This window comes from Vidua chalybeata, chromosome 12 (assembly GCF_026979565.1).
Source record: "Vidua chalybeata isolate OUT-0048 chromosome 12, bVidCha1 merged haplotype, whole genome shotgun sequence".
In the NCBI taxonomy this organism is placed as follows: Eukaryota; Metazoa; Chordata; class Aves; order Passeriformes; family Viduidae; genus Vidua; species Vidua chalybeata.
The window spans coordinates 3206375-3229408 of NC_071541.1; the positions used below are offsets into that span (position 1 = coordinate 3206375).

General features: G+C 44.6%; 1 protein-coding gene across 3 annotated transcripts in view; it reads left to right on the top strand.

The window, feature by feature from the left end:
- The first annotated feature begins 1686 nt into the window (after window positions 1-1686).
- Window positions 1687-23034, top strand: part of CNTN3 (contactin 3) — a 100165-nt gene continuing 78817 nt past the window's right edge. For 2 of the 3 annotated variants that reach the window (XM_053953909.1, XM_053953911.1), the window contains exon 1: window positions 1687-1784. The gene's annotated coding sequence lies outside the window, so the exon portion shown is untranslated. Of the gene's footprint in view, window positions 1785-3366; window positions 3525-23034 lie in introns of all 3 variants that reach the window. The other variant, XM_053953910.1, reaches the window with a different exon arrangement.

The window sequence follows — 23034 nt, forward strand, 5'->3', positions numbered from 1 at the left end:
GTGGAGTTATCAGACTGTGCTACACCAGCCCAAACAGGCTGGGAGCACCCTCCTGCCCCGTGCCAGGGCTGAGCTGGTCCTCACTGCTACAAACCTCTCAGGTCAGCTCAAGGCAGCTCATTAAATCCCTGTAATTCTATCATCTCTACGAGTCATATGTGATCACACTCTGCCAATTAAAAATGCATCTTGTTTTCCTGAGATAATTCATTTTCTGACATCCCTTCCTCAGACCAATGCCATATCTGATTACAGAAGTGGCTACACTTTTGTGCTGGACATTTCTTGATTATAAACCTGTACATGCATGGAAAAGTAAGGACATCTCTTCAGGTCAGGGCTCCTGCACCAAGTCTGGGTCAACAGATGCTGTGTCAAGTCTCCACTATCCCCAGAGGAGATGTCATTGTTTCTCAGCCAGCACATTTCAATAATTCATGACACAATTGGCCAGAAGGGAAACGGAGGTGGCAGTGACTTAAATCTTATTTGCTGAAGAAGAAAATTGTTTTCCTCACATCCTTCCTCCTCATGCCATGACAGCAAAGCATCAGCACCCTGTCCAGAATTCCTCTGGGTACAAAATGACAGCCATTAAGTCCTTTCTCCCTTCTGGGAAGACCCCAGCACAGGGAGGAGCTGGAGCTGCTGCAGAGAGCCCAGAGGAGGCTCCAGGGGGATCAGAGGGATGGAGCAGCTCTGCTGGGAGGAAAGGCTGGCACAGCTGGCATTGTTCACCTGCACAGGAGAAGCTCTGGGTGAGCTCAGTGTGGCCTTGCGGGGCCTGAAGGGGCTACAGGAAACCTGGGGAGAGACAACTGACATGGGATGGAGGGACAGGACACAGGGAATGGCTTCAAACTGCCAGAGAGCAGGGCTGGATGGGATATTGGGAATTAGGAATTGTTCCTGTGAGGGTGGGCAGCCCTGGCACAGGTGCCCAGAGCAGCTGGGGCTGCCCCTGGATCCCTGGCAGTGCCCAAGGCCAGGTTGGACATTGGGGCTGGAGCAGCCTGGGACAGTGGGAGGTGTCCCTGCCATGGCAGGGGTGGCACTGGGTGGGATTTAAGGTCCCTTTCCACCCAAACCATTCTGTGGTGCTATGACTGACTCTCTTACATCAACACTCCACTGTGGCTCTGCGACAAAGTCATCTCTGGTAAAATTTGACTTCAACTGAGGCACAGGGACCTAATGCACACTTTATTATGACACACAGTGATGCTTTGGGATGCTGAAAGATAATATAGGTAACTTAAAGGAATTCTGCTCAGCCTTAATTACACCACACAGCTCTAATGCTGCGATCAGCCGGAGTCAGATCCAATAAAACCATAAAACCTCCATCCGGCTCCAGCACAGCGACCTACGTGAACCTGACTCTTTCCTTGGGCTTCCAGCCCAGAAACGAGATGTAGTTTTTATTTAAGCCATAACGCCTCAACTTTCCCCGGCAGCGCATCTACCCTGAGCGGGTGGGTCCAGCGGGGCTCTCGGGGGAACCGCGGCCGCCGCCAGCGGAGCATCCCCGGCGCCGGCGGACCCGGCTGTGCCCGGAGGGGCTGTGCCGGGCTGGGCTGTGCCGGGCTGGGCCGTACGGCCCCGGGGCGGTGAAGAACCGTGAGGAGCGGTGGGCGGGAGATCGAGCCGGGCCCGCCCCGCCGCCGGGAGCGCGGCCAGCGCCGCTCCAGAAGAGGCGCCGGGAGCCGCGGGAGCCGCAGGATTACGGCGCTGGCTCCGCGGGGAAGGACAGCGCTGCGGCGGCTGGAACGGCTCTGCTGCAGGTGGGCAACTTCGGGGAACAAAGTTGGGCAGCGGCTGAGGGGGGCGCCGAGCCCCCCGCATCCCTCGGCGGGGATGGAGCGGGGCAGCGGCACCTGGGGCACGGAGACCGCTCCGGGCGGGTCCCTGCCGGGCTCGGGGGATGCAGCTCGGTGCGTGTCGCTGCCCGCTTGGGTGATCCTGGCAGGTGGCATTTGCGAGGCTCCTCGCCCACCTGCAGGGAGCTGCTGTCCCCCCCAAGTCCACCTGTCCCGGGGGTCAGGGCTCGCCAGGCGCCCGTGGCTCCCCCGAGGGCCGGGGATGCGCTCCGGGTCCGGCGGCGCCGGAGCGTGCGGCTGCCGGCGGTCTGAGCGTTGGCACGGGGTTTGGGCTTTTTTTCCCCCCGTAGAATTGTTCTGAGTCTGGAGTTGCTCAAGTTCTAAAGCTGGGCGGCTCTGGCTTTGCTTTTAATTTAGTGCTAATTGTCTCGAACGAGGGAAGGCGCGTACGGGCGCTCGCCCCCGGCTCTGGTATCGGCGGGGCTCTGGCGTGTTGGTTTGAAACAGCCCCCGCACCGCGCCAGCGACCGCTGGCTGAAAAGCTTTTTCCTTTCCCTCTCGAATGAGAATTTCGCTCTTTCTGCACGTCCCTCGCGGCCGTTCGGGTTTGACCGAGTCGTGGCGACCGCGGAACTTTGCCGTCAGCCGGGCGGAGCAGACCGAGCCGGCCAAGTTTCCGCGGTGGCTCGGCACAGCCGCTGCCTCCGCTCCCCGCAGCAGCCCCGCCGGCTCTGCTGCGCCTTCTTATCCACTGATCTGCCTTCTCTTGCAACTTTATGGCTCGTACCTGGCTGGGTGCGAGCTGCTGGTGTCCCCAGCATCGTGGCGTGTCACCTTGTTGGCAGCCCAGCGTTGTGCCTGCTGTGATGAACCCAAATCCAAGCACCATTTTGTTGGATGCGTCGGAGGGAGATCAGCCCGTTCCTGGTGGGGAGTGATCCAGCAATAGCCTCGGGTGGGAACTGGTTAGTTAGCTTACCTTACTGGTGCCATTGGCACACGCACAGAATCAATACTGATTTTTAGCTGTCGTGTTTTACACGGGGGGGAAGAATGTCAGTATTTCTATTGAGTGCAAAAATCAAAACCAAGACCTTATGAAGGACAAGAAACTCTCCAAAGTATTGACTGCTGTATTTTGCAAGAGAAACTTGAACTCCAGCTTAAGCTGCATGCCAGGCTTGTTCAATGGTGCATTTTTTAAATGTATATGGGAAATTGTGAGCAAAATACTAAAATCAGGAATGGAAATACTGAACTTGTAAGCACTGAAAGCGTGTTACTACCCATGTGGAATTGTTCCAGAAAGTTGTTTATCATGCAAGAGACTTCCCATAGTAATCTGGCAAATGCATTTATGAAAGCATTTGTGGGGAATGATTGGTGAAGGTGCTTAACTCTTGCCAAAACGCTGCCGACTTGGTGTTGGGGCTGCAGCTAAAGGCACAGGGTGCTGTGAGCGCTGTCCTGCCACGCTGGCTCTTCCCAGGGCTCCCACAGCATCCCTGCTACTTCTGCTTCTGTCTCTTACTCCCTTGCACAGCAGGGGATGGACGGGCTGCGGGCTTGGAGCTGGAAGCAGCGCTGTTTTCTGGAATAGAGCAGTGGGAGGTGCTGCTCGGAGCACAGGATCTGCGAGCTGCCAATGGCTGTGGGGTTTTTCCAGAGCGGGTTTTGTGGATGTCACCTCGGTGAATAGAACAGGTAGGGATTGTCTAGCTGATCTTGCAGCTTTTTTTTTTTTTTCTGCATTAAGAAAGTTAAACCACTGGATTTTTGGGGGGTTTGGTGGCAAGCTCTGGTGGTGACTCCTGTGGCTGTCACTCAGCTCCAGTGCTGGTGACCTAAGTTGGGGTCTTGTCCAGAAATCTGAGCGTGCACCCAGCTGGCTGCACACCCTGCAAACCCTTGAGCTGGATGTGAAATACAGACTTACCTAAACAACTTGTTCTTTAAATCCCTAAAGATCACATCACTGTAGCTAAGGAGCAGTGCCATATTCTCCTGTCACTTTTCTGTAATGCTTCTGAAGTTTCCACCCACAAACAAATGCTTCCAGCCACTTGTGCAGGGGCGGTGGTTTTGGTTGTTTGTTTTTTCTGAGCTAGCTTCGCTGTCTTTGATGTTGTTTATGTTTATGTTCTTGTGGTGTTTCTTGTGGGAATTTTCCCATTGCAGTACCACAAGAACATCTTAATGTTGTTGTGATACAGCGACGGGAGGTTTCTGCAAATAGATTCAATCCTTTTACTGTTCTTCCTGGAAGAGGCTGAGTCTTAAAAGTGACATAAGCCAGTGGTTTTATATGTATGGAAGGGATCATCAGGATTTACTTTGATACCAGAAGACACAGATTAACTGAAGTCTGCAAACAAGATTTTTTGTGTGTTCACAGTGGTGTGAGGAGTCTGAGGAGCCAGCAAACCTGCAGGGACAGGGAAGTGATCAGTGACGAGGAGTGACTGGGGCTGGACGTGAGCATCCCTCCTGACTTTGGATGATTTGAGAAATAATTTTAAGCCTGGTCTTGGTTTACTAGAAAATCAAGGAAAATGGAAAGTTTGTTCATCTGTAAAATAAAAATTAATCCTTCTTGGTGCTCAGCTTGGAGCTAGGTCTGTCTTGTTGTGCTGTCAGATCCATAACCTCCCAGTTCATGTTGGGAAACCAGGGAACAGTGGATTAGAGCCCTGTGGGATGCATGCACACATTGAACACTACTGGAGATAAAAGTGATGAGAAATGTCTTTTTCAAGGGTCCTGTGTGATGCAAGCATTGCTTGAGCTCCTGTTGTGCATGGGTGATGTCAAAATGGGTTAAATGGCAGAATACTCAGAAATTAACTTTGAAGAAGCTTAGGAACCTAATGTTTTGGTTCTTCAAAACTGAATGTGCCACTGGCTCTGGAAATGGACTTGCCTTGGTGCTCTGTTGCTGCTGTCTTTAAAATACATCTGCAGTGACAGCAATTCTTGTTTCAGGTATTGTTGGTTGGTTGGTTTTGCAGCTCTACAGCTGAAGTTTCCCTCTCTCAGCCAAACCTGGGATAGTTCAGTCAGTGATCAGCTCATTGAAAAACAACTGGAATGCAGAAAAATGAAACGGGAAGAGCCCTAGTTCCTTCCTGTGCTAACATCTCCACCTTTGATTTAGTGAAGCTGTCCAGAATTGTAGCCCAAACTTTTCAGTGGAGATTTGATGGTCCACATTTTGTAGCATGTGGTGTAGGAAAATGAATTGCAGGAAAAAAAATTAAATAATTATCAGTGGTACCTCGTAATGTGCCTTGACCAGGGAAGGATTAGATAAAGGCTGCAGGTTTGCATACACTGAGAAGTACTTTTCTGATTCAGAGCTCAGAAAGCCACACAGTTCTCTGGTCCACTGAGATAGATGAAAACCTGATCAGAGCTGATGGCCTTTTAAACAGAAGTGTACCCAGGAGAGCACTGTTGGGGTAACAAGAGTTGGAAGGGGGGGAAAAAACCTTTGAGCTTTGACTGCAGTCAACTGAAATTTACTATATATTGATTTTTTTTTTTTTTAGTGTGCTGTCTAATACAAAGAAAAGACTTAATACACAGTGAGAGGAAGTGGCAGGAGTTCAAAAATCTTATGGATTCTCAGTCTTCTTGATTGAAAGAACGTGGTGGGCAGCTGCTGAAATAATGGAGTTAGTTGGTATTTTATTAGTGTAAAGTTAAAATCTGCATGTGGAAATTTGGTGTGGGAAAATATCAATTGAAAAGCAGGTCATAGTGTTTACAGCATTGGCTTTATTTTTAAAGAGCAGTTACTTTTATACTCCTAAAGTTTCACTGTTGAGGTGTAATAAAGTATAATAATATTCCTTAAAATAAATAATATTTTCATTTGGCACAGCTGATGTAGGAATTTTTCCCAGATTATAACATCCAGGTATTTTTCTCTTGAAAAAAATATATTTTAATTAATGTAAAGCATAATTAATTAACTGGCAGAGGTGTTGCACTTCCAGCTGGGGGAAGCAGCAGTCAGAGCTACTGAGGTTGTGCTCAGCCCTGGACAATCCCTCCTGCAGCTCGTGCTCTTCTGGAGAAACCCATTTAATGGGAACAGCCAGGATTTGAAACCTGGACATGTATTTTAGTATTTTTTTTTTAATCCTGATTGCACACAGAAGGAACTTTATCTGTATTGGACTGAATCATGAAACGCTTAAAATCTGGACTGCAGAGCTGCCAGGCAGGGAGGGCTCCCAGAAAATGAGCTGTGGGCTGTAAAAGGCTTTGGAGTGAGTGGTAACAGGAGGAGAAAAGCAGAGTGACCAGACTCGTCCGGGGGGTTCTTTTTGTCAGCCAGTTCTTGGTTGCTGGCAAATACAAATCAGGCATTTCTGAGCTGCAGTGTGAGGGGGAAGCACTGCCTGCGATGGCAAGGAGCGAATAGGTGCTGAAAAAAATCTCTGTGCAGGGGAAATGTGACTTAAAGACAGTGCCACCAACCTCCCTGAGAGCCTGGGGACCCTTGTGCTCCCTGAGCTCTGCAGTTCCAGGGTGGAGCAGGGCTCCTGCAGGCCCTCAGCAGGTGTGTGAGCAGCTGTCTCAGCTTTCCTGAGCCCTGCTTATTTGCAGAAGGAGTCCAGAACGGCTAAACTGGTTCAGCTGCCACACCGGGTTTAAATGAAGTAGTTTTTAACCCTAGTAAGTTTTTAACCCTAAATAAAGTAGTTTTTAACCCTAATAAGTCATTTGTGTAGTGCACAAAGGAAGCTGTGCAGTCCAGAGCCGCTCTGTCTGAGTGAGGGGTGATGGACACAGCACTGCAAGAGGTTTCCTACCATTCCTATACATCTATTCCTATATCCTTTCCCCTTGGTTTTGAGATATATAGTTGAGGAAAGATACATTTGTACATTCAATTTTAACAGAGAAGAGAGAAATCTTGAATTTGACTGTAGCTTTGAAAAAGTAGTTTGAGCCTTATTGAAACATTATGGTTAAATCCAGCTTCTTTATCCGCCAACATCACAAGCAGTAATGAGCTACCCTGGTATGAACTATTCTAAAAACTCTCCTCTCACTATTCCTGTTTTTTTTGTGACTGACTCTTTAAAAGAAAAAAACCCTACTGCTTTTCTAGCGCTGCTGAAATCACAGTGCCATGCTCCTGATGTGGGAAGCATATTTCACTTCAATAGGCCTTGACAATTCTGAAGAGTATTACTGCTCAACATGTTCAGGCCTTTTGTGAAATGTAAAATATAATAAATTACAGCTGTTTGTCGCTGTAAACCTCTCATTGGAATAAACTAGTGGGGAAAATCAACTGGTTTTCCACAGTCTGGCTTAATGTGAAGCATGTCCAGCATTCCTTTTGCTTGTGCTGAGGTCAGGACAGTAATTTCCAGTGTACTGCAGTACTTGACTACATAAGGAGCAATTCCTGTCTAATCCAATCCAGGGTGGATCAGTAAATGATAAATTCTGTTTAGCTTGCAAGCATACAGATTTTCATAGTTCATTTGCAGAAGGATCACGCATCTCTGCATTTGAAGACATTCCATTTGTTGAAGTTGGCATCTCTTAGCATTCCTGGTGAAATGTGCAAGATGAAAAATACTGTTCTAATGACGTATTGCTGTGTGGAGTATTTTACAGGGAGAAACCAGCAAATTCAGTGGGTATGGTTGTTGCAAGAACCACTGTTTATTCCAGTGGATATTGCAAAATATTTTGATTTTATCCTGCTTCCTTAAAGCTCTGTGCAGTCACCTGGATGTGTCTGTCCCACCTGTCCATCTGTCCTGCTGCTTGAGGATAGTTGGATTATAAACCCATGAAAGCAGGGTCTGGCTTTGCCACACTGGGGGAGAGACTTGATTTTTGTGAGATGCTGGAGCAGGTAATAGCCCTTGGTGTGGTCCTGGCTGGTGCAGATTTCACATCAAAAGCTCATGACTAAAATATCAGCGTTCCTGTGATGACTTTTTCTTTGTTTAATAGGAAATTTTTGGTGCCTGCTGCTGCGAGTGTGGTGCAGGTTGTTGTGTGGGCAAAGCAGAGTGGGAGGAGAGCTCTCTGCAGCACCCTGGGTAATTTAACATCTCAGCCCAGTGTGTTGGTGTAGGTTGTAAATGACAATAAAAAGAAAAGGCTGTATATGCATGTTTGCTTTGCCAGGGTAATTTATAAAGCAGGGTGTAATTGGGAACATTTCTGCCAGGTCACTGCTTGACCACCAGCACCTCTTTACCACTGAAGTTTGTGTGCTCAAGCACAGGCTGCAGGACAATTAAATAATAACAGTGACCTTTCTTTCACTTTCTAAAAACAAATGCTCTAAGGAAACAGGATGAAGAACCATTAGCATCTACCCTGGCAGAGGTGCTTTCCTTTGCACTGTTAAGGTCAGTAGAAGACCCCAGGTTTCTATGGTTTGCAGTCCTTCAAGTACATCAGTTGAGCATTTTAAGAGCATGTTTTTAGCAGTGTGCACCTCCTTTGGATAAAGATTTATTGATGCTGCAGAGTTGTTATGTTTGTGTGTTTGTCAGTGGTGTATGAAAAGCATCTGTTTGCACACTGAGCTTTCCACCCCACAGAAAATGTTTTGTTGTTTTAGACTCAAGATCTCGTCATTGATCCTAAGAGAAGGAAGATTTACCTTGATTTACTTGCCCTAATGTCTTCCTGCAAAAAAAAGTAGATGTTGGCTTGCTAAATTAATGCTGAAAACTTTTAAGTTTTGTGTATTGGAGTTGAATTCCAGTTTACCTGGACCTGTGTTAGCCCAGGGCTGCAATCACAGCCCCCAGGAGTTCTGTGCCATGCCTGCCTGCCTGTGGGAGAAATGCACTTAAATGGGTTTTTATCCTTCTGGACAAGATGAGGGGCAGCAGCAGCTCATGTGTAGCCCTTTCCCATTCTTGGACATTGACTGCTTTTCTACTCTTGACTTAGCTTTCATCCTAGAAGGAGCTAAATTAACATAAACCAGAGTTGTTTTCCTCTTCCCCTCCATTTTTGAGGGGCTGCATTCTCACACAGTGCTTTCCCTCTCATTGATTGTCACATCTTTCCTGGTCTAAAAATCCTGTTGAAATTATAGTGGAAAAAGCAGTGAAGCCTTACAGAGAACTGGCAAACTGTTTGTAGAATCAAATGCAGTTCTTGAAGTGGCTGCATACACATGGTAGTTTTCATTTTAGTTGTGGAGCTTAATCTGGTTACAGATCTTGCAGTTTTTCAATTTCTCACTATAATTTTTGTACCTGTTTGATTTTCAATCTCACATTGACTATTTTTGCTGTTGTATTGCTGAAGAAAATAAAAATTGCTATGGCCCTGGTGAAGAGCAGTATTTCTAATGCTTTAAAAGCTGTAGTTTGTAGTCTCTTTGAGCATCTTTTCATCAATAAGCTTAAAATGCAAACAGAAGGTGTTACATCTAACAGTGCTGTTCTGCAACTTTTAAATGAAGGAGAAGTAGAGTTTCATGCCCTCTGCTCCTGGAATAGGAGATTGTGGATTTTGCTTGGCACTCTTTTCTGCAGCAGGTTCTTCCCTGCCACAGAGCTGTGGTTCACACACTAAAATCCTGAGATTAGAAAGTTCCAATCTTTCATCAGGTGCACTTGGAGACTGGAAAGTTACTCTGCAGACCTGTCCTCCCACAAAACAGCAGCAATAAGCTGGACCTTGATGAGCAAAGGCTCCATCCCCTTCAGAGGCACAGCCCTGCGAGCCCCTGGCTGCAGAGGGGAGTGGTGCCAGCCCCTGGGGTGTTTGCTGAGCCCTGACCTGGCGAGTGACACCCCTGGAAGTGCTGGTGGTGGCATTTGGTGGCCCTCCAGAAGGCACTGAGGTGAAAGAAAGGACTTCTCCAAGCTTTTTTCACGCTTTCTTCAACACCTGCCAAAGAGGACTGGGGTGTCTCTCTCCTCAGTTCCCAGCTTGGATGGAACAAGATCAAGCCTGTTGTAAGTCCTTAAGGCTTTAACCTGGTCTCTGTCCTGTCCCATAAATACCCTTGACAAGGCCCATTGTGGATTGATAGGTTTATTTCCAGGTTTATTTCCAGATGAAGAACCTGAACAGCCCTCAGTAGGTGTGTTTGGTGACTGGAATGGCTGCAGGGTTTAAAATTCTTTCTAAAGCTCTTCTGCTTTCAAAAGTACCACCCCAAAGCAGCTTCTTCACAGTCAGGCTCCACTCAGAAATGTGAAATAATCTCTGGTTCAGAAGCTGATTTGGAGCTTCTGTGCCATTCCCCAAGTCATGCAAGGGAAACATAAAGGAAAACAAACATCATCTCCTCTCCTGAACCATACCTGACTTTTCCTGGACAGGTTTGTTTTGGATGAGGATTTGGATTTTTTGCTTCTTTCCTTGGTCAGAGGATGAGTCCTGGAGTGTCTGTCCCAGGTTTAACTTAACCTGGCACTGTTTGCCATCACTTGCTGGATGTTCTCCAGGGTTAAGAAAGTTCCATAAGCTCCTTACCTGGAGCTAAGCAGTTTAAGGAAGTTGCAAAGCTCCACCACCTCGTGCTTCTCCTGTTGAGCTGTACACAGTCCTCTCTTCCCCCAGCATCTGAACATCCTGATGGTGCAGATTTTAATAACCTGCTCAGTCATCTCCTCCTGCCTCTGCGTCCTGAAAGAACAAAAAGCTCCCAGACCTTTGTGTAGCTGTGGATACAGAATGAAATCACAACAGCAAAATGTGTGAAACTCATAGAAAACTGTGCTGGGTTTTGGGATTGAATCTGGAGTTTTCTCCAGTCTGTTCTCCTTCTGAGATGGACTCTTGATTACTTCATGCAGAATAGGCATCAGTTCTGATCTGGGTCACTGAATCCCTTTAATTCCTCACCTGGTACCTGCTGCCTTTTTGAGAACCTTAGGCATTGTCACAGTAGGTGTTTCCAGCCTGAAAAATCATATGTCTCAAACTTATAAATCCCTAATGACGTAGACATACTTACTTCTAGTGCCCAAGGATGTTCTCTGTCCAGGAGAAAATAGTCCAGAGTGACTTTTTTAAGACAACCGGGCTTGGAATTTTTATTTGGAGCATACAACAAACACCCTGAACATAAAAATGATTTTTTTTCCCCCTGAAGTTAACCTAGCAAAACAAGCAGAAAAAAAAAGCCTCTTCTGTCCTGATGCCCCTTTACAATATTGTAACGAGGGCCATCTTCTCCCAGCCCTTGGCTCCCTGCAGCAGGGAGAGAGGAATCAGCAGTTCCTCTGTATTTTCAGAAAAATTGGAAGTGCATTATTCCCCAGAATAAGCACTACAGATAGTTAACTGCCTGTAATTCTAATGCAAATTTCTTTTAATTCTAGATTGGTAAAGATCCACATTTTTCTTTTCCAAAAGGCTCTGCAGCTTGTTCAATAAGCCTAATTAAAGGTGGTAATGGACATTCCATTCTCAGATTGATTAATTCCTATGCAAAGTGATTTGAACTGGTTAAATGGCACCTGTGTAAAGGGGTTCAGATACTGGCAGGGATGGCAGCAGAGAGCTGATGTGGTTTTCTGACTTTCACAAAAGAAATGTTAATGTTGCACTGATGGAAAACCCATTTACTCTTTCCTATTGTAAAGTTTAACTCACAGTGAACTTACAGAGACTCCCAGGATGGTTTGGGTTGGAAGGGACCTTAAAGGTCATTCCACTCTCATCATGGGACACCTTCCACTATTCCAGGGTGCTCCAAGCCCTGTCCAGCCTGGTCTTGGACACGTCCAGGGATCCAGGGGCAGCCACAGCTGCTCTGGGCACCTGTGCCAGGGCCTCTGTCCAGATGCAGGATGCTGCAGTTCTGGGCACACTTGTTATTTGTTATTTATCTGGTTCCTTGCAAACCCTCCTGAGGGATGCATTATTCTGGTAAATTCCACGAGTTCTCTTTGCGTTATGTGGAGGATTTCTAAAAAAATCCAGCCCTTTGTTTTATATACCTGAGAGTTTCCTGACTAAAAGGGGTTGGTACTTTGAGAAACAAAATCCCAGCAAGGCTTTATCATCAATTGGCAAAGCTCTATGCATGTGCTCTTCCTCTCCACGATGTCCAGTATATGGAGATCCAATTAATATTATAGAAAAGTGAAAGAAGTCTTGAAAGTCTCCTTTAATATTAGGCTTTGAAAATCCTGCTTCTCTGATTCATTGTGGTCTGGTGAATTTAATGGTCTGCTTAGTCAAAAAAAAAAAAAAAAAAAAAGCTAAAGGTTCCAAAAGACTTTGTAGAATTAAAATTCTTTTTTATGAGTTAAAAACACACATTGCAGGCACAGCTTCGAGTACTCTTGTGCAAGGTTTTTTCGTAGATGAGTTTATACTTTGTTCTTGTGTTAATGGCACCACTTCAAGCCAGGCACAATGTGTTCTCCAAGGCTCTGATTTTCACCTTCACTCCTGTACAGTGAAGGATGCAGAGGTGTCCCAAATATTTTAGGAGCTGCAGCCTCTTTTGGGCCATGACAAAAAGATGTGGCTCCTCAAATTCCATATTCAGCTTAGAGTAACTTCTGCCTGTGAGGAAGATGAGAACCCATCCAATATATGTGACACACAACAATATCCATTCTTCAGAGAGGATCTTTCCTCCTGATGATGGTAACTCCAGCAAAGTGAAATGCAGAAGATCTGGAGTTCTCTGGGAACATCTGGAAGGAGTTAAGAGATGCTGCTGCCCCTAGATCTGAGAGGTTTAAGTATTAGGTGGGACTATGCTTTAGCACAGAAAATACAGATTTAGTGGTGGATTGAATTTATGTAGCACATCTCTAGTCTCTGTTTCTAAAGGACCTCTGATGTCTTCTGACCTCTTCCTTCCTTTGCTGGCTCAAAACACAGCGCTGCTGTTAAACCATATAAACAGTTTCCACTCTGTGCTTTAAATCAAGGTGCTAGTGGATCTTGCTGAAGGGAATAGAGCAGCTTTGTGTGCCTGTAGCCCAGTGCAGAAGGGCTGAGCTCTCTGGTTCAGTGGCTTTATTGGTTTTTAAAGAATTATGAATTTAGTTTGAGGTCATTTCTGGAAAAGCACTTTCTCTTGGTCTGCAGTACACGATTAATGGTGAGGGCAACGCCAAGTGCATTAAGACATGAAGTGAACCTTGGAGATCTGAAAGAAAAACAGCATCTCCTCAGGCCTGGGGCTTGCTGCTGCATCCTGTTAGACATGGTGCAAAAGAATTGTTACTCTCTGAAGGAAAGTGATATTTGGGAAGTAGAGCTTTTGTGGTTAGTAAAGCTCCCAGTGTAACTTTCCTGGAGTTGTACCTCAAACTCACTGTGGTGCCCTAATTAACCTCACAACGATGTTACCATCATCATTATGGGATAAAGCTCCTGGACCTCAAAATCTAAATTTGTGCTTTTTTCTCCATCCCCCTGCATTGGCTCTCTCTGCATCACCCTTCTGCAGATTTGTTTTCCTGCCAGGGCAAAATGCCAGGGCATTTTCTATCTTGGTACTTTCAAGACTTTACAAACCAATTAACCTCTCTCCCCATCTTCTTTTCCTTCCATGTGTTTCAGACCTTTGTCAGACAGAGATTTCCTAATTTGAATTTAGTTCCTAAGTCAAGAAATTGATTTTTTTTTTTTTAGTTCTTTAGATACTCTTAGGTTCATCACCACTGAATGTTATCTTGTTATCTCAGTGTAGCGCTCTGCTCCTTCCAGTTTTGTTTGGGTTTTTGGTGTTTTTTTTTTTAAACCAAAGCTGTCAAACTTGGCCCAGTAAAGCCAGTGGAGTCTTTATCACATGTAACCTTGTACTGATATTTAAAGAGATCTTGTTAAGTAATTTAAATACTTGGGTTTTTTTTTTCTCCCTGAAAGTGAGGCCTCATTACATGGGAAGGATAAAAGAGCTGCTCCACAGTTGTTTGGCTAAAAAAAGTTGGTTTTCTTTACTGCTTTTGGTGGATCAGCCATATTTGCATGCATAAATCTTGGGATGGGCTGTAACATTCATCTTTTAGTGTCAGTGATCTGGAATTTAACCTCTAATTTCTGTTTTTTCCAAATTATAGTCTTATGCTGAGACTCATTTTCCTGAAGACATAAGGAACAAAAACACCCAAATAATAATGACTATAATATCTAGATTGTAGAAAACTGAGATAAACTTCCCTTTCCTTTCCATCTCAGGCTGCTGGCTCCTCCAGCAGTGAGTTAATGAAGCAAATGTGTATCTAAACTAATGTTGGAATTAAGTGGATTAATGAAGGGGAGCAGGGATGTGAGCAGCAAAGCACAGAGAAAGCGAGGGATGGGAGGAGGTGGCAAAGTGTTTGTTGAAATGAAAATAATAGTTGAATAAAATACATTCTGTGTTATTAATAATAACCATAAAATGGTTTGATTCTCTTTCTGTCCTGTCATGTGCACTCAAATCAGCCACGCTCATCCCCTGAACATCTCTAGTGGGATTCTCATGGTCTCCTGTGGGTTTTGTTCTGCCTCCTGGTTGGGTGTTTCTTCTCTTACAATCTCACTTTTTGATTAATATCTGTGCCACTGGTTTGAAATTTGGCTGAAACGCAGTATTCAAGTTCTCAGGCAATGTCTCGTAGTTTCCTTTGTTAAAAAAAAAAAAAAGAACAGAAACTTTTTCACAAAAATATTTGAGCATTATATTCCTATTCATAAGAGAGAGAAACTCTCTCAGACTGAAGAACTTTTCAAGTGAAACTTCACAGACATCAATGCAGATTAAGCTGCCTTGGTCTCAAGAAGTAGAAGGGAGGGAAAAAAAAAAGTGCAGAAATGGGTTCAGCTCTAACCATTCAGCTGTGACTTTGAGCTTTTCTCTCCTTTCACATCAGTGCTCTATGCTGCAGGGGATTATTTTCCTGCATGTGACTTGGAGGGAGATAATCACAGACAGGATAGATTAAGGGTACCTGTGGCCCTATCTCCCAAAGCTAAGTTCCTTCCTGAAATTGGTGAATATTTCTATCAAGCTCCTCCATTCCCACTCTCTCTCTATATATATATATATTTGAAAAGAATAAGAAAAACCTGGCAAAGCTGTATATGAAATAAATAAATTCCACATTTTTTCCTTTATTCCTCTTGTTTGCTTCCCTGCTTGAAGCATCTATCCCATTTTTCTCTCTTGCTTTATTACTTCTTGGGAATTAATTGTTCTTTTGTGATTAAACTGAGACAAAACATCTCCTTACCTGTTGCATGTTGGACTGTAAACAGATGTGATGCTGGAGCAACCAATTTTATGTCAGCTTTGGCCTGGGGAGTTTCACTGCTGTTGGTCAGGAAGAAACAAATGTGTAATATAATAATAATAAAATATCAAATTCACACCATGTGTAGGATCCATTTAGAGGGCAATCATCTGCCTTTGTGTCATGTAGTACATTTATTTGTTTGAGTTTCTGATGGATTAGACTCCCTAATGTTAAAAACCCCCAATAAAACCAACCCAGCCATCAGACATCATCTGCAGGGCAGTGGGAAAAGGCTGTCCTGTCTTGCTCTGAGTAAATTGGCCAGAAAAGCCTGCATTAAAATTCATTATTTAAGAGTTTAAAATCTGCTGTCTTGGAGGCATTTTCCATTTAAAAGCCAAGTTGAGGCCAGGGCTTTGTGGGAAGCCCCAGTGCCATGGTGGCATTTGGGTGGGAGAGGTGCAGGTTCTCATCTTCACATCTGTTAGGAATTCTTTTTAATTTCTGTTGGGAAAAAGAAGTAACTGTACTGCTTTTTTTTTTTTTCTGGAAAATTCCTGGCTAATGCAGTGCACAGGTCATGTTTTAGGGTTGGATTGGGTGTTTTGAAGATGTGGTGGTGTATGGGGCGATCTCTTCCTGTATTGGGTTGGTCATAGGACAAAAATGTCATTTAAATGGAATAAATTTTCTTGTAAGTACTTGAGCATTAATGAGACTTGGAAGGAGGGAAGAGAGCCTGAGAAGGAAGAGTTTTTTCTGCCATTCTCTTTTTAGTACACATTATTAAATTTTTATATATATATAAAAATATGTATGTATAGGTAGCTACACATTTTACTGTTCAACCTAAAAAGCCTCTGGAGTTTTTCAGTCCCAAAGTGTCTGATTGTTTAATTTGTCAGCTCTAAAGGTATTCAGCACGGAATGATTTTCTCATGTGTTCCAGTTTAAATTGTCAGTGTAAGGGAAGTTCAGTGGGTTGGAAATGTTGTTTCTGTCTGCTCTGATCGACTTTGAGCCTCTCCTTTAATGAGAGGGACCAGGCAGGCTGGAGTGCTCATGTGGATGAGGATTTTTGGCACTAAGAGCTCTGAAAATCAAAGTAACTTCTTAGGAGAAGTTAAACACAGGGCCCTGCTGATGTCAATTTTGATACATTTGGATGTTGAGAGTATCTCTGTGTTGAATTTTACATTATTTTAAGTTGCAGAGTAATATTGTCAGCACTTTCTAAGTGGAGCGTCTGTGTGGCTGTTTTGTGGTGTTTAATGGGCTGTCTATGGTTGGGTTTTGTTGTCTCATTTTTAATTTGCTTTACATCTTTTTGTTGGGAGGGAGTTGAGGACAGGCTTCATGTTTGTGTTGGATTTTTTGTTCTGTTTATTCAAGTGCTTGCTGGCCTGTTGTCACTTTGCTCCTTGGATGCCTCAGTTCAGGATCTGCTTGAATTTCACTTCCTGGGATTTGCTCAGGTGTAGGATCTTGTCTTACCCTGTGATTTGGAGTAGAGATATGAGGGAGAACAGCACATTCTGTTAGAAATATATATTTGAGGAAGACAGTTTTACCGTGGGCTGTGGCATCATTGGAAATTCAGCAGCCTGTCAGTTTTTGATGAGGAGGGAACTGTTGACAAATTGCTGCAGGTGACCCTTGGAGCCAGGGCAGCCAGCATGGATCAGCATTCCTGGGGATCCGTGTGGGATGTGGGTGTTAATTCCAGCTGGACACCAGAGAGGCACAGATCAACTTTGTTCTGGCCAAGGAATATCAAAGTGGAATTATGTATGCAGTGGAAAGTGATGAGTTTTTACTGGGGCAGCCGTGCAGGATGAAAGAGGCTTTTGAAGCTGTGATTTGTAGTGGATGGCACGGAAGGTGCTTGCAGAGAAATGCTGATTTTTGTGCCCCACCAGGGACAGCTCTGTGTGCTGGTCAAGGCTCTGGACTCGGGAATGAGGAATGGGTCATGAAAGTACCCTGGGCTGGTCCCAGCAGGGCTGGGGGGATTCTGCCCCTCCCAGGTGAGAGCCCACCTGCAGAGCTGCCCCAGCCCTGGCCCAGCACAGGGAGGAGCTGGAGCTGCTGCAGAGAGCCCAGAGGAGGCTCCAGGGGGATCAGAGGGATGGAGCAGCTCTGCTGGGAGGAAAGGCTGGCACAGCTGGCATTGTTCACCTGCACAGGAGAAGCTTTGGGCTGAGCTCAGTGTGGCCTTGCAGGGCCTGAAGGGGCTACAGGAAACCTGGAGAGAGACAATTGACAAGGGATGGAGGGACAGGACACAGGGAATGGGTTCAAACTGCCAGAGAGCAGGGCTGGATGGGATATTGGGAATAAATCCTTCCCTGTGAGGGTGGGCAGCCCTGGCACAGGTGCCCAGAGCAGCTGGGGCTGCCCCTGGATCCCTGGCAGTGCCCAAGGCCAGGCTGGACACTGGGGCTGGAGCAGCCTGGGACAGTGGAAGTGTCCCTGCCATGGCAGGAGGTGGATTGTGATGGTTTTTAATGTCCCTTTCCACCCAAACCATTCTGGTCACCCTTCTTTTCAGGGACTAAGAATTGATCCAGCAGGATCATCTCCTCCATCCCAAGGCTCCCTGTGCTCCTGGCAGTGAGTCCTGGAGAGTTTGGAACCCAAATGCAGACATGGGAGTCATTCCTGTTATGGAAATAAAAATCAGGTCTCACCCTTTCCCCCCACTGCAGCTGCACAAGCCAGAGTTCACCCAACTTCATATTTGATTTTTTTTTTTTAATTCCAACAGCTCTGATTTATTTATCATAATTCTCCAGCCCTACATTATTTTGAAGTGATTTGTGACATGTTGTCATGTGGGTTCACAGAATTCCTGACCTCTGGGTGTACCTGCCTTGGGATGCCTGGTTGAAGGTGTTGACCCATAAATCTTATCAAAAGGGTGTCTGGAATTGGTAGGTCACAGGGGGAAAGCCTCAGGCATACAAATTACAACAACAGGGGCCTGAAAATAACAGAGGAAATAGTTGATTTTTTTGACAGGTCACTCTTATGGGAAAAAATAAGAATTTTTCAAGTTGATTATTGGTTTAAAGTATTGTTATTCCAAGAAAGGAAGAATTACTGGGCAGAGCACAGGTCATGTCATCAAGGGTGCATTGCAATTTTAACATTTTTGTGTTCATCTGCATGGGTTTAAATGCAAAAGTTTGTGCTGTCACTGGTTGGGAAGGCATTTAATAATTACTGAAGTCTAGATAAATGTATCTGTACAGAGTAATAAATGGAAATATTTAAAGTAGCAGCTGAAGTTGGCTTTTGGCAGTGAGTGGTGAATATGAATATCTACTTTTCAATTTTATTAACACTTGTACAGACTCTCAAACTTTGTGCTAATTATGCAAAATTCTGGGTTACCACAGCTAAAGAATTCTTTTTGAAAGTATTTGGTTTTTAACATCCTTCTCTCCTGTATATTTGGGAAGTACAATTTTGGCACTGAATGAAGGTTTTGGTTGGAGCCTGGGCGTGAGTTTGCTGTTAAACACAAAGTCTGTGTGCAGATGAGATAAAGCAGTTCCGTGTGTGGATGTTTCACTAAGTGATGCAGAAAAGGGCAGTATAATTCTGGTTTAATTTAACAGCTGCTCTAGCAGTGTAACACCTTCACTGCACCAACACCAAAAATAGTTTCTAGGAACTCCACGTGCCATGAGATTTGGGTCACTGTGGTGGGAATTGGTCTTCAGTGTTTGCTGGGTTTTGAGCTGCTGTTGCTTCAGACTTACTAATTTTAAATTGTATCTCATAACTGATAAAGTGGCAAGAGTTTAAAGGGAGTCTGGTAAAGATTTCCCAGGAAACTTTGGGAAGAATGCAGAGCTGGTTCTTTGGTGAAGTGTTCCCATGGCTGTGCCGGGATTGATTGAGCTGAGCTGTCTCCACGGGTGCTGCAGAGTAAAAACCTGTGGCAGGATGTGAAGAGGCTCTGGAGTGGTTGATGCACAGAGCTGTGGAAGCTGATGGTCTTAAAACAGAGCAGGATTCCTGAGGACTTTAAGATGAATGTCACTCCTTAATTTTTTTTTTTTTTTTTTTTTTTCTTGCCACCGTGCTGCTTTCGTTGAGGTGGAATAACTCCCTGTGGTAAAGGCTGAGCTGAGCTGAAGGTGTTTCAGTGATACAGCTGTGAGGAGGCAGAGCTGCAGACAGGGAGCTCAGCAAGCCCTGCTGCTGCGTGCAGGGCCTGAGCAGTGAGAGATGAAGGGCAGAGATGCTCTGTGCCTCTCGCTGTGGGCACAGTGGCCATTCAGGCACTACAAATGTTCTTTGCTGCACTGGGAGAAGGAGGGGCTGGAATCAGTTCCAGGGCCAGGGAGAAGGGTGTTCTGCAGAGCAGAACCACCTGTGTGAGCTGAGCTCCAGGGAGCTTTGGATCGAGTGCAGAGGATGGATGGGCTGGGGAGGCAGGAGACTGTGCCTGAGTGTCCATAAATGATGCCAGACAGAAGTTGTAATAAAACTCTCCACAGAACAGTTGCTGCTTCTTCCATATTAAGCTGTTGTAAATTAATTTTGTATAAAATTATGCTTTTAACTAGGCCTCTGCTAATGGCACACCGGAGAGAGCTTTAATCCTGCTCGGGAATGGAGAAGTTTCCGTGGAAGTTCCTGGCTGATTTCGTGCTTGCAGCTGGGTCAGGAGGGCTTGGCTGCTGCCAGAGCCCCTGCAGGGGCAGGAGGCTGAGGAAGAGCCAGGGGCACCTCACAGGGAGGTGGGCAGCTTCCTAATGAGTGCTGCTGCCCTGGAACAGGGATCTAATGAGGCCCCAAAGGAGTTGGAGCAATCCCATTTTTCCTTGGAGCACCATTTTAAACTTATCTCAGGAGCAGGGCACAGCGTTGCTTAGCAGGTTTTGTAGCTCTGTTCTTTGTCTTGCTGCTGTGGCTTTTAACTGGTCAGTCCTTTTTTATTTACAGCCTTGCAGGTGGATTGGATGCATTTTTGTTTCTTTCAGAAGCATGCTGCCACTGCAGGCTCTGTGCTGGTCAATATTGCCTCTGTGTTTTGTTTCCCAGAGCCTTTCCAATCTCTCCCATGAATTTACTCTGATATCTTACTCTCTAGACCTGCCTGGTGGATGATGTCAAATTGAATTAACTCTTTCCTTCAACTGACAAAAGTCCCCTCTAAATGCTCTTCTTTAATCTGGCACCATCTCTGCTTCAGTGCAGCAAATGACAGATACCAGTTTGATTTTAGCAAATAATTAGTGGTCAGCTGTGGCATTGGACAGTCTAACCTTGCCTGGATATTTGCAGATACCTTTAGCACTCTGGAGTTGGATTCATCCCAACACAGATCCAAGTGAACTGGGCTGTGTTGCTATGAAAGCAAAATCTGGGGATTACTTGGTGTTAGAGAAAGATTGGCTCGATAAATCAGGTCCAAATGGAGAACTACCACAGGGGATTAGTTCTCTTTCCTTTGGGTTTTCAAAAGCCTGTGACTGTAGCATTTTTCTAATTATTTTTTTCATTGACCATGGAGAGGTAAATGTGGAGTTCCCATGCAAAACTGGAATATTTTCATCATGGCACTGGTGCCTTCAGGCTTGGCTGGGTGGGGACTGTAGGAGGTTTGACTCAGTGATGAGGAAATTCCCAGCTCAGCTGCTGCTGCTGGAGCTTCTTGTGGGGTGGTCAGCACCTCATCTTTTCATGCTGTGCTGTGGAGATGACTTCAGCATTAACTGGAGGGTAAATCTGGTATTTTATCCTGGGATGAGGCCCTGGCACAGGTGCCCAGAGCAGCTGTGGCTGCCTCTGGATCCCTGGAAGTGCCCAAGGCCAGGTTGGGCAGGGCTTGGAGCAGCCTGGGACAGTGGGAGGTGTCCCTGCCATGGCAAGGTGGGAATGAAATGATCTTTAAGGTCCTTTCCAAGGCAAATAATTCCATGATTTTATGAGATTTTAATAATTCCCTGCCTTAGCAAAGGTCTGCTGACCTCTAGTGTCAGGACATCACTTGATTTTCTGGGCTGTGCTTTGTGATCAATACAGAAAAAACAAGTTCTGGGTCTCCACAGCTCTCCTGAGTTCCAGGAAATTCTGATGAATTTAGACTCGATGACTCTACAAATTCCTCCTGCTCAAACTCCCAAGTTTAAAATGAACTTGCCAGCCAGCTCTGACAAGTTCCAGTTATATATATATATAGAAATAAAAATTCCACCTTTAGGGAACTACTGCTTTTTATGTTTGACTCTGTATAGTAAAAATTAAGGTCACTGAATAAAATTACTGACTCTTGAACCTTTCCCAAACTTTTTATTTCTTTCAGACATTCATGTGCATCACTTGCCATATTATATGATCTGAAAGTTCAAAGGTCTGGAAGGCTAATTTTAATAGAAAAAAAAAAATGAAGCTGAATTTTTTTATATGTGTGTGCTCCCATCTGACTTAGTTTGTTTGGCTGGTAGTTTGTTTGGGTTGTTTTTTTTTTTTTTTTCTGGATAACTGGTTGTTTCCATCAAAAAAATGTTTGGAGCAGCTAATGAAAATTGACTTTTCTCTGAAAGTTGAAGACATTAATAATAAAGAAGTGAACTCTGTTAATTTTTCCTGGTGTTTTTTTTTTCACCACTTAACAGCTTTGCTTTTTTACTGCCTTGAAATAACTTTGGCTTCTAAAAACAGAGCACTTCTTAATAATAGGAATCTTTCTGATTTAAAAATAAAGTTCTGTTTCCTTTTGCATATTCTGTGGCTATTTCTTTGTTTCTTTACAATCTTTTCCAACCACATCAGGTGCTGTTTGTCTTTATTCTTCCTGGCCTTTACATACACAGTGCTGGATTTTGGGGGAACCAGTTTAAGTCTTATTTCCAAAACCCCCCAGATGATGATGTGAATCTGCCTCTTTGCTGCTGTAAAGGGGGACATGAAATGACACTTAATATTGAGTAATTTTATAATAATTGATGCTTTATTAATATTATTATTTGAATGTGGCTATTTTAATATTACATTAAAATTTAATTTGTGAAATGGGACATTTTGAACACAAAACCCAGAGGCAAAGGGCTGGGACCTGAGAAACAGCTGGGATTATGGAGGAGCTGTGAAGGTGACAGAGATGCTCAGCCTTGTCCTTGGGTTTTGGATCCCTGCACTGGCAGTGGATTTCTTTAGTGCAGGTTATTTCTAGCTCAGAAACAACTGGAATATGTATGTTACAAAAAGCAGCTCGCTGCAGCCTTTCCAATACAACGTTTTGGGGATTTTAACATCTTCATTTTTAGATCATCGGGGTAAGAAAGAAAAGGTTACAGCACAGCTAAGCTGCTGTGATGTCCAGTATTCGATTTTTTAAAAAAATTTAAAGTTTTTTTTTTTTCCTTTTTGGAGCAATTTCCAAGGGAGAAGCTTTCTCCAGTGCCAGGCATTGACCAAGGCTCTATAAACAGCCTGATCCCACTGAGTGGCCAGGGCCAGCTCTGCTTTGCAGCCCTTCATGTACCTCTCTGCAGAGAAAAACTTCTTTGGGCTCCTTTTCTTTAGAGGAAAGCAATGAACTGAGGAGCAACTTCAGTAAGTTCTTACTTTGGGTGTGCATCTGGGTTTGCATTTTGTAAAGAACAGATATTACTGAGCACAAGGATGCATTTATCCAGCTTAGAGCTGGAAATTTGAGCACTCCTAAGTGTGGCGCTTTTAAAATGAAGCAGTGGTATTCAGGAGTAGATCCCAGATTAGCAAAACCTCTCAGAACACAGGGAAAATGAAGTGTTTAAAGTAATTTAAGTGTTACAATGTTGGCTGGTAGCTACTATTCTCTCTTTAGATATTAAAATTTATTAAAATATAATGCAGCCAGAGGTTGAAATGTATTTTTATTATTTTATACCCACATACAAAGCTTTCAATTTCTCAATTTCTTTTTTTAGCTTCTACCAAAGCAGTTTTTTTCCTGGCCTGAAATGGATCTATCACGTTCTGCTTTGCCCAGAAGCACTTAGAGAACAAAACCA